Source organism: Glandiceps talaboti, chromosome 12, assembly GCF_964340395.1.
Source record: "Glandiceps talaboti chromosome 12, keGlaTala1.1, whole genome shotgun sequence".
In the NCBI taxonomy this organism is placed as follows: domain Eukaryota; kingdom Metazoa; phylum Hemichordata; class Enteropneusta; family Spengelidae; genus Glandiceps; species Glandiceps talaboti.
This window is the reverse complement of record NC_135560.1, coordinates 6,725,229-6,738,303: the sequence shown is the minus strand read 5'-3', so window position 1 is coordinate 6,738,303 and position 13,075 is coordinate 6,725,229. Positions and strand designations below refer to the sequence as shown.

The window sequence follows — 13,075 nt, the reverse complement described above, 5'->3', positions numbered from 1 at the left end:
GACTTTGGCATCCCACTGCTGCCGCATCGGTATATTAAGGATAAGTTAGGGTTAAGGTTAGTGTTAGGTTTAGGTACAGTAACATAATGCCATGTCAAGCAAATATAGTGAATTAATTAACTGCCAAGGTGAGATGTGGGGAGAGAAGTCACAGTAGGTCTCACAGGAGTAAGACGGGAACAGTTGGGTAAGGATGATATTGTCACAGTGGAGATGTTGACCTCGGTCCTGACAATATCGGCAGTGTGCCCATCTTGTATTTTGATCGGAGTTAATGTTCCGGCTTCAGCTCAGCCAATGCGATCCAAACACAGGTATTGGTTAATGCAGTGCCGATTCTAAACAAATTCAGTCCGTTGGTTGGGAAATAACCAATACCTTTGAAACTTTCAATGTGGTGGCAGCGGTGGGATTTTTAAATTAAACCATCGATTCTAGGGCTGGTGTCCTTTTTCATGTCTGACAGCATTTAAACAATGTTTTTTGACATATTTTAACTCTCTATTAAAGGGTCATGTTATGGAGAAAGGAGATAGAGGCCTAGGGAGGGTCACTTTTTAGCCAGACAGAATTGGGAGAGGGTAATATTTTATTGAACAGTCTGGGCCTGATTCGCTGGCTCTCCCCCCCTGTGGTTAATGAAGCTCTACAGTCGAACAAAGGGTTATTAATATGGGCAAAGAGCATGATGATTATAAAAATTAATTCACTTTAACAAGTACTATTGTTATATAAATGATACATCGAACTATGCATATACCATATGACGAAGGGTGATTATTGCGTAATACACGACAATGCAGAAGACGATTTCAGTTAACAATATTTTATGCATTGCGCCACTCTTTCACCCGACATATTATGTAAATTGTTATAAGGTACATTGTTGTATCTAAACTGATCCTATTTCTTCATTTATCAGTACTTGTTTTTTAAAATTGTATGTATTTGTTATTATTTGTTTTCATTTTATAGGTTTCTCCGACAATTCGGTTTTATTCATGTAATTCTATATTCGGGCATACTGATTTACGTAACCCAGGCTACAGGTGCCGCCAAAATGGCAGCGTACCAGTCGTGAATGGTCCCCTAATGTGCCTTAGGCCAAACAAAAAAAATTGTGTGGTTCCGATTACGCTCAATTTTAGAATAGGTAGGGTAGGTAGATTTGTTATTTATTTTTTAAATACTTTTTTTTCAAATGTGAGTGTCTAGTTCAGTTCGTTATGTTTTCCATTGTTTTACATGTAGTATCTGTGTCATTGGTTTCTTCTCATCAGATGTACAACCATTACAGATTGGAAGAACAATTTTATATTTTCTTTTTAAGTTGATGTCAGTTTTCGCATCCACTATTTCTTGCGAGACTTCACAATTTTCGAGATTTTATTATTTATTCTCGAATACGTAAAAAACAAAAGTCTAGGGTTGGCAGTGAAAAACTAGATGGAGTCGGGTAAAATTACAGTTACGATAATCTCATTATTCTAATACAGTAATTTTTTTTTAATATGCGGGTAAAAGATATATAAAGAGAGTTGAACGTATGTAGCGATGTGGCAGCATGTACAGAGGGTCCGGGGGCAAAATATTTAAATAAAAGTTCTTCCGGATCTTTTTCTCTCTACAATTTTGAGTGTAACCACATCCAATAAATTGTGTCATAAATTATACGTGAACAATTACAGACAGGTAAAGTGAGTTCAAGATATTATATTATGCAGTGACGACGTATTTACATGTACAACGGGTGCCGCCGAGTTGACGTGATGATGTCGTCAAAATGTGATGTCGTCAAAATTGCTGCTATCATTTCACATTAGGAAGTCAAGTTAACAAATTGCTCCAGATCTAAAGTAATCTATTGAGATTAGAAAATAAGACCCGATAATGGGAGCTATCGATCATGATTTGAACCGCGCAAGTGAAAGTACAGGTCTTGGCGCTGTGCCGGGAACTGCCACGTAATCGAATGTCAGGCCCAAACATGTTGCTAAAATTGACCCCAATCGTCGTCAGCACCACCTTTTCACCCTCAAACAGTTTGAATAATTGAATTCGAAAAATCAATACGTTTTTAGAAGTTCTCAATTATATTGTATATTTTCATTCATGTACACAAATCGATTAAACGCCGTATTTATTTTTTATATTTTCACACCCACAAAGGGATAAAATTTGTATTCGTCAAATATGAAAGCGAGCTCGAGCTAGATATCAAAAACCTATCCCGACCAGTAGAAGTGTTCAAATTTCGATTGGATTTATACCAAAAAAATTGGATTTCCTTATAATTAATATATGAAATTGGTTAGAAATGCGTCTAACTTTTGATTACTTTTGTAGAATGACTGTGTCGTTTTATGCATTGGGGGGGGGGGGGGCAGATGTGAACAGTATGGATTGGTGATTACGGTCTTTGTTGTTCTGTTTTTCGTAGTTTTCAATACTCAGCCTGATTGTATTGATTGTGATAAACGTATCAATAAAGTTAACATTCTAAACCCTATTATGACGTTACGGTTCACAGTATACTACGTCAGTCAGAATCTGGATTATTCATCCCACTAGGTGAAATTAAAGGGGCACAAGCTGAGTTGATACGTTTTTTGGGGCGAGATTTAAGCTGCGTATTTAAAAGCCACTCATAGTATTCTACTTACTGAAGCAAACGTAATTATCACTTGTAATTGACTGAACTCAAACCTGGTATTCAGATATAACTTATAAACGATCTGATGATGTAATTTTTTATACGTATAAAAATGTCGAGGGGTCAATACTACGCAATTAACTGTTCTAACAATGCCAGAACGCAATTGTAATATCATAGAAGGTATGCATTGACATTAATATTATACTGTATTAAATATGTAGTTTATTAATCTTGGGTTTTATCAATCTGATCAAAATCTGATGTGGTGAAAGCGGCTAGATGTCTTTATTTACCTCTATTTCCACTGTATTGTGCCACCCCCCTGTCAAAAAGAGGCGTGCTGATTCGTTGAAGAAACCTCTCAAAAGCGTGAGATTTGAACGAGAATTTCTATTACACAGGGTCAGATGTGGGAAGGTGGCGATCAGCCGGAAAAAACAAACGATACAACACGATGGCAATAGAGGTAAATAAAGACATCTAGCCGCTTTCACTATATCATATTTTAATTAGATTTGGGTTTTATGTAAGTATTTTCAGTAGAGTAAAGGGTTTATAAATTGAGCTTGTGCCATTTCAAAATGACATTTTGCACAGAAAAAAATGCAGAAACAAAATGGTAAAAATAAGTCCACAACAAGATACATTACAAAGAACGACTATGGTTGCTGTGAAGTACAGAGATGGCAGATAGCAGATGAGACAAAGAACGATTTAACACGGTTCGTTCTACCATACGGTATCTACCACTCCTATATAGAAATACGTCGGTTGCTGAATTCTGCATAGCGGTCTTTTACATCACTATAAGCCTTCGACGCAATGTGTTTGTTACCTAACAATTTCGAAGATATTTTTGTAGTTACGATGAATAAAATTAACAAATATTCGGAAGGAATTAAAATGAACATAAAGTTTGTGATTCCTGTCAAAAAAGAGGGTTAAAAATCACTTAAACTTACAGAAAAAAACGAAATGTGTTCACTATTTTTTGGCGGGAAAATTGTCGATACCGACAGGGTTAAATCTAAAAATGAATAGCACATCAACTGAGAGTCTTTAACAGTCACATCATTCGAATCGACATAGTCAGGCTGATAGTACAATATAAACCGTGCAATCTAAGTATATTATTAGCATAATCATCATGACGAAATTAAACTCATACTATTTAATATGCATGAATTTCTGTACACTTAATGAGAGGGACACATTTAAAGAGAATTAGTTTTTATTAATTATTACTGAGGTAATAGAATCAAATTGAATATGACAATACAAGAGAGTAAATTCTGTACGGCAAATGTCTATGATTGAGAATCATTTCCGAATGTCATTAAGCCAACAATAGAACTGTTTAGTAATAATTCCCTTACATGGTTCGTGTTCTTAGAAGTACATGAGAAATAATAACACATACAAACAACATAACAAATGCGTGTGATAGGTAAATGAGATCAATGTGTCCAGAGTCAACAACTGTTTTATATTTGTCCTCATGTGAAATGAGGAAAGAAAACAGAAAAATGACGCGTAGAGTTTCTTTCATTTATAGCAATCCCCCAAAAAACCTTGCAGCTGCTATCTCTATCTTTCAAATTCAATAAATTAAAAACTGTTTGTGTGTGAAAATGCCTCGTCAATGATACATCATCACATATTTGCTGAAGTAAGTAGTTTATCCAGTCAGAGGGAGCAAAATGTCAGACAGGATGTGATAAAGACTACTATCGTTGGAAAAACACAATCTAGAAATTCGATATTCAACATTTCAATTATTTACTTATTTATTTATTTAAGTGTATATGACGTGTGTCATATAACTAGCCTGTAGCGTCGGATGTTGTCACGATATAATGTTCTGTATTTATTATTCACTGATAATTTCACATATGACACGATTAAAAACAACAACAACAACAACAACAACAACAACGACGACGACGACGACAACGACGACAACAACAACAACAACAACAACAACAACAACAGCAACAAGTGTGTTCCTGTTTGGCGATCGTTCTGTGGTACGGTTGGCACATTCAGAGTGGAACCGCCATAATGACGTGGGTGGATCCTCAACAATCGCCTTATTTCGACATTTCACCCAGTTAATCATAACATGACAAGTGAAATTGTCCAACCATAAATTTCCCAGTAGTCCAAACAATACAATTGGATATCCTAATAATCTCATAATACATTATACCCTCATATTCACAGAGACCGATGTAACCTGCTGTTAATTATAACATAATTAGCATGCTGATATTATGCAAATTATTCGGATGGATATAAATTGACTTCGACATCACATTTAGTTGAATTTTATGCATTTTTTTGATATGTCAAAATGTTTAGAATACTGAAATGTCTCAGTGTAACAATCCAATAGACAAGAGATCTGGTTAAAGCTGGTGAGATTATGTCATCAAATTCTGAACGGTTATACCTTTACACCGTGTACTTTAGGGTTTTTTTTCAGTCGGTCGGTCGTTACTCTCTGGGACCCGTTACGCAATTATTATAACACTCATTGCTCGGTTGAATGGAAAACGACATTTGCAAAAAAAAATGACAATTGCCGTGATAAAAACATACGATTGCAAATGCTATGACAATTGAACTATAAAATAATTCATTAAAATGTTGACTCGAACATTGTTTATAAGGCAAGTGCCATCTGTGATATTTCTCTATGCATATGCGTGTAGTTTCTATACATGGATAGAGTGGTATTATACATACCTTCGAAGATGCATTCAATGTATGAACTTATTTTAGCAACATAAAGGTTTTATGGGGTTCAGGTGGGTCAGAGCCACCAACTATTAAATATCACCTCGCAGCGAAAACGTTGTAAAACCGATATTATTGCTCCATTATTTTAAATTGACAAAACCGGGTTTTGTTTTGATTTTCACTCATGTTCATTCTAGTTGCAAGTCTGCCCATGAAAGTCGTTATTTTGCTAATCTCTAGCTAGACAAATACCAGCAAAAAAAGTGAACCTAGAAAGACTAAATGGGGTTTACCGGACCATAAAACATTTATTCGTGCTATTCCGAAACGTTGACCCTCGCGCCTAAAGCTAGTAATTTCAGTGATACACATGCCAGAAAGCTTTCCTGCAACAATTAGTCACATTTTACTGAATTCTACCTAAGCCATCGCCTTGAACTTATTGTGACGTTTGTGTTTGTGATCAGTTACAAGTGGTTTGTAATGAACTTACCAATTAGCCGGTCTGAGATATATGAAGGCTGCGAAACAGGTGGACGTTGCGTTCGAAGTCCTGTTATTTGTGTCAACTGTGTTTCACGTTCACGGCAGAAGTGACAAACTATCAGCTTGTACCACAGCGTTGGCTGTTCCTATCGATCATGTGACGGCGTTCAGAGCTAGCAAATTGGAGCGGAACTGTTTAAATGTCAAGTTTTGTACACGGCACTTCACCGACTTGTTTGACAAACGAGCCACGTTATTCTCGCGTAGGACGTGACTGTCGCAAATCCACCCATGGGCATTAACCAAGCAGTTAATTAATCAACTTTTCAACATATGTCACAATGTACGTTTCAACCCACTGCTGTTGAAAATATAAAAAAAATAGTCGAATGCATCACCGGATAACAACCTTTTGACTCTTCACAACGCGTGTGAACACAGATGCTGCACCACAACTGAAGTGTCTCTCTTATTCAGTGCAATACCTGGACATTCCTCGGAAATTACTCGAGACGCCGAAGTAAACTTCTCCGTCCAGTGTTGATGAGGCGTGACTCTTAGCACCATTATCGAAACGTTATCGAAACTCCTAGAAGCTATTTTTTAAAAACAATTTAAGCATCTTTTATCCGAGACCACAATCACAAGTTCCAAAAACGTATACATGTATAACATAAACAAATAGTTAAGTTTTCATTTTTCTAGTCACCTAATGACAAAATTTATTTGTCGAATACAACATGACATTGATGATAGTTTTGCATACAGTTGCAGTGTAAAAGTAAAACAAGGTATGATAAGGCATATATATATATGTACGGTCATTACAATCTCTACAAACTGTATGTAAAATATACCGTTACATGTTCTATAGGACAAATGTTATATAGCTCGCGGGTCAACTTTACATACAATAGGAAATACCAATACTCACTGTAAAACGACACTGCATGGTCGGAATGTTAATGTTATAAGTTTACTGAGTCTAGGCAAGACACTCACGCACGCACGCACGCACTCACGCACGCATGCACGCACGCACACACACATACATACATACATACATACACGCACACACACATACATACATACATACATACATACATACATACATACATACATACGTACATACATACATACGTACATTCATACACACATACATACATCTATGCATTCACGCACACATACATCTATGCATTCACGCATACATACATACATACATACATAGATACATACATACATACATACATACATACATACATACATACATACATACATACATACATACATACATACATACATACAAACATGCATGCATACATACATACATACATACATACATACATACATACATACATACATACATACATACATACATACATACATACATACATACATACATATTTTATAATCATATGCCATAGATATCTTTTTTACGAGGAGACCATTCGATTACGAGGAATTACAATGTTTATTACAACCTTTGTCATCATTGATTATAGTGGTAAGATTGAGAGTTATTGATAACAAGTGTGTCAGAAGTCATTCAGATGGCTTTGTAATCCTCTAAATAGAGATAAAGTGATAGTATACTGTCACAAGATGTTGACATGGTTATTAACCGACTCACTGACCTAGGGTCAAGGATAATGCAAATCAAGAAGTGTTTACCTTGTACGTACATCAGGGGGTATTTACCTTGCATGTAAATCAGCTAGGAGTAGTGTTACAATGCCAAAATGTTAGATTTTGTTCCCATAATTCCGATATACGATATTTTGGATCATAACATCTACCAGGTTGTTTCGTTAAATGTAAATTAGTTAGTAGAAAATTAACATATTAGGCTACGAGATGCTGAATTTTGTGGTAAACAAGTCTACTGTATACAGAACAATATAAACAGTCCGTCGACACAGGAACCTGAGACTAGGCTGTAACGTATAGGCTTACTGCTGAAGTCTTAGATGGAGAAATTCTGAACTCTATCCCATGATTGCAAGCTTAACACCAATCATCGACTGTGAACCGTGTGTGGAACACAACATATTATCTGTGTGGACAGTCATCAACAGCTACGATTGTCACGTTGTGTTGTTGCGTTGCATTGTGCTGTGTTGTGTTGTGTTGTGTTGTGTTGTGTTGTGTTGTGTTGTGTTGTGTTGTGCTGTGTTGTGTTGTGCTGTGTTGTGTTGTGCTGTGTTGTGTTGTGTTGTGTTGTGTTGTGTTGTGTTGTGTTGTGTTGTGTTGTATAGCGTTGTGTTGTGTTGTGCTGTGTTGTGTTGTGTTGTATTGCGTTGTGTTGTGTTACGCGCTTCGACACTCAATAAAGAGACTTTTGTATATCGATCTGTGTGAGGGACTCGGGACTAAAGTGTGTCACCAGGGACATCATAAAATTAACAATCTCCCCCAACCCCGTTCCCAAGTTGTCGAACATGAAAAGCTAAAGTCAGATACAAAATGTCTTGTCTAAACATTATTTAAACATATTTTTCGAAGAGTTCAAGTCATTGGATAGACAAAATAGCATAATACGACAAATTAAATACTGTATAGTTAAATAGTTCAGATTTCACGTAATAGTTCAGTTTTCGTATAAAATAGTTCACGCTCTGTTGTTTAATTTCGTTGATACTAACTTTCCTTAAGTTTTGTCTTTTCTTCTCGTCGACGGTTCTTGCTAGGATAACAGTCGGGTTTCCGAATTGCAACTTCATTGTCAGTCGTCTACAGCTTGGCATGTTGTTTGCTTCTCACGGTTCCAAACTTGGTATTTTGAAGACTTTCATAGTTACAAATGCTCTACTCTATGGACGTGGCATCCTCGTCAGTCATATTTCTAGACTGAGGAAGTTTTTTCCCTTGACATATCTTGAGTAATTTCTCCGCAGGCAGTCACTTGACGCCTACATCATTCTGTAGAATCGTGAAGAAGTTCTTCCCTGGAGAAATTAGCCTTTTTACGGCCGGGGAACTCGCTTTACTTCGAGGAAACTCGCTTAGCAGGCAAGAGGCTGGCCAGTACCAATTGGCCACGTTGACAAATGGGTTCGGATCTCCACCATATCAAATAGTGAAATGTATAGTAAATAGAAGCACCCTGTAGACCGAATATTGAGCATAACAATGTGACTTTATTTCTGTAGATAGATAGCTCAGAGATCGGACATGGCAGAGCCACTTCCGTCTGTGGCTAACGCTATCTCCAGAGTGTATCTCAAAAATGCAGAAACAGCAACATATATATATATATATATACTATAGACTTATTCGAGTCCTTCGTTACATTAAACGATAAACTAGTAGCACACGTATTTAATTAGCGTCAATACTACGATATGCGGGCAAGCTACATCACAACAATACATAGCGTGTACAGCCATAGCAGTAGCGGACGACATTCACTACACTCGAAATAGACACATTGTCGGAAATATTGTTATCCGCTTAAGTGGAAATTATAGATTCATAACACGGTTCTGCCTCCCTAAGGCTTGTCCCAAGCTCCATATAAATACGCCCCTACAGTGGAAAGTATAGACTCATGACAGTTTATGTTCAAATGAAACTGCTTCGTGCGTGTATATATATATATATATATATATATATATATATATATATATATATATATATATATATATATATATATATATATATATATATATATATATATATATATATATATATATATATATATATATATAGTTTTGGTAGTACTGGAACTCTTTCTTGGGTGTAACTCGGAGTTTCACGCATATTGCGATCATCAGACACATGTACATTTCTATACAGTAAAAGCCATGTACATTTCTATACAGTACACATTCCAATTTATGAAGTCACGGTTTCTACATTATTAGTTCCGGTTGTTGGTTTCGCTCCGTTATCAATTTCATTAATATGTCTTAAACATTGACATTGCCATAATGAAAAATAAACAAAAAAAATGCTCTGAAAAATGATTGACGATCAATGAATGTTTGGAATTATACATTATTTATCAATATCACAACTTTAAAATATATTGTAAATACACATTAATTTTTCATACCGACATAAGTTAAAGTGTTGACTTTTTCATAAATTCACAAAATACATGACAGTGACGTTTAAACACAGATGTAAACATTTGAAGGTTTTTTTCCGGAGAGACTTCAAATAAAATTGATCAAATTAGCCGGAAAACTCATATAGTATAGTGTATGTTGATGCACTTGAATGATGTATGGCATAACGCTGAGACAATGTTAAAATATATATATTTGCTAATATTCTCCGATCCGTAGTTAGAAAAAATGAAATCAATCATTATTGGAACTAGTTTATTATATATTTATATCGATTCGAAAAAAGTCCAGAAAAGTATTTTATGCCGTTTCTGATAAACAATCAAATTACTATGACGACGCAGTTTGCTTCTGACGCGAATAATCAATCGATCAAATTTTGGAAATGAACTTTTGGCGGATTTTATCCGAGAATTAAGTTTATATGTCACAGATCTGACAGTTTGTCAGTTGCTAGTTACAACAAAGTGTCGAAGTACATTCTGGAAATGTATATGGCAGACTTTTCATTGATTATTAAAATAAGCCAATACATCACCGTGTATATAAGGTTGTGGCTTTACATCATTTAGAGTACAGTGTGCATTTAAGCTACGGTCTGTGACGTAATCAGTATTTTTTTGTTGCTTCTTTTTTTGTAAATGTTCCTGTGTAACGGCTATCACGCCAATGTATGACACTAGAGGGCGCCCATCCCATCTAGCCGACTTCAGTTTTTACTATGGTATCCTGTGCGTTAATACTGTATAAAATCACATTATGGCAACCTTATCACTCGTTATCAGAAACCTAGATAGATATTTTGTTTTCTTATTTACACTTTATTATCAATAAAGACTATATTTCTATAAATTGAACAGAAGTGATAGATAGTGTTTTTCTAATCAGACAGCCTTTATACTGGTAATCTCTTTCTTTCCTTCAAATTGATGAATGTTACTCGCATTTCGAAAATGTACACTACAGCATTACAGCGTTGCATTGTGGGATATTCCGAGTCAGTGCTAATAGAGAACAATAAACATATAATTCTATTTATCATTGAAGAATCTACAACTACAGAATCTGTAACTACCACTGAGGAATCTACAACAACAGATACTGTAACTACCACTGAGGAATCTACAACTACATAATCTGTAACTACCACTGAGGGAATCTACAACTACACAATCTGTAACTACCACTGAGGAATCTACAACAACAGATACTGTAACTACCACTGAGGAATCTACAACTACATAATCTGTAACTACCACTGAGGGAATCTACAACTACACAATCTGTAACTACCACTGAGGAATCTACAACAACAGATACTGTAACTACCACTGAGGAATCTACAACTACATAATCTGTAACTACCACTGAGGGAATCTACAACTACAGAATCTGTAACTACCACTGAGGGAATCTACAACTACATAATCTGTAACTACCACTGAGGAATCTACAACCACAGAATCTGTAACTACCACTGGGGAATCTACAACTACAGAATCTGTAACTACCACTGAGGAATCTACAACTACAGAATCTGTAACTATCTCTGAGGAATGTACAACCACAGAATCTGTAACTACCACTGAGGAACCAACAACTACAGAATCTGTAACTACGACTGAGGAATGTAAAACTACACAATCTGTAACTATCACTGAGGAATGTACAACTACACAATCTGTAACTATCTCTGAGGAATCTACAACCACAGAATCTGTAACTACCACTGAGGAACCAACAACCACAGAATTTGTAACTACCACTGGCGAATCTACAAGTACACAATCTGTAACTACCACTGAGGAATCTACAACCACAGAATCTGTAACTACCACTGAGGAATCTACAATTACAGAATCTGTAACTACCACTGAGGGAATCTACAACTACACAATCTGTAACTACCACTGAGGAATCTACAACCACAGAATCTGTAACTACCACTGGGGAATCTACAACCACAGAATCTGTAACTACCACTGAGGAACCAACAACTACAGAAACTGTAACTACCACTGAGGAACCAACAACTACAGAATCTGTAACTACCACTGAGGAATCTACAACAACAGATACTGTAACTACCACTGAGGAATCTACAACTACAGAATCTGTAACTACCACTGAGGAATGTACAACTACAGAATCTGTAACTACCACTGAGGAATCTGCAACTACAGAATCTGTAACTACCACTGAGGAATCTACAACCACAGAATCTGTAACTACCACTGAGGGAATCTACAACTACACAATATGTAACTACCACTGAGGAACCAACAACTACAGAATCTACAACTACCACTGAGGAATCTACAACTACACAATCTGTAACTACCACTGAGGAATCTACAACTACACAATCTGTAACTACCACTGAGGAACCAACAACTACAGAATCTGTAACTACCACTGAGGAATCTACAACCACAGAATCTGTAACTACCACTGAGGAATGTAAAACTACACAATCTGTAACTATCTCTGAGGAATCTACAACCACAGAATCTGTAACTACCACTGAGGAACCAACAACTACAGAATCTGTAACTACCACTGAGGAATCTACAACTACAGAATCTGTAACTACCACTGAGGAATGTACAACTACACAATCTGTAACTACCACTGAGGAACCTACAACCACAGAATCTGTAACTACCACTGAGGAACCAACAACTACAGAATCTGTAACTACCACTGAGGAATCTACAACTACAGAATCTGTAACTACCACTGAGGAATCTACAACTACAGAATCTGTAACTACCACTGAGGAATGTACAACTACACAATCTGTAACTACCACTGAGGAACCTACAACCACAGAATCTGTAACTACCACTGGGGAATCTACAACTACAGAATCTGTAAATACCACTGAGGAATGTACAACTACACAATCTGTAACTACCACAGAGGAATCTACAACTACACAATCTGTAACTATCTCTGAGGAATCTACAACCACAGAATCTGTAACTACCACTGAGGAACCAACAACTACAGAATCTGTAACTACCACTGAGGAACCAACAACTACAGAATCTGTAACTACCACTGAGAAATCTACAACTACAGAATCTCCAAGTATCATTAACTTACGATAAGAAAAGAT

General features: G+C 36.3%; 1 protein-coding gene across 1 annotated transcript in view; it reads right to left on the bottom strand.

Moving 5' to 3' along the window:
* LOC144443559 (TWiK family of potassium channels protein 18-like) overlaps positions 1-6,107 on the bottom strand; it is an 83,340-nt gene extending 77,233 nt beyond the window's left edge. The window contains exon 1 of the mRNA XM_078133089.1: positions 5,892-6,107. The gene's annotated coding sequence lies outside the window, so the exon portion shown is untranslated. The remainder of the gene's footprint in view (positions 1-5,891) is intronic.
* Positions 6,108-13,075: the final 6,968 nt, after the last annotated feature.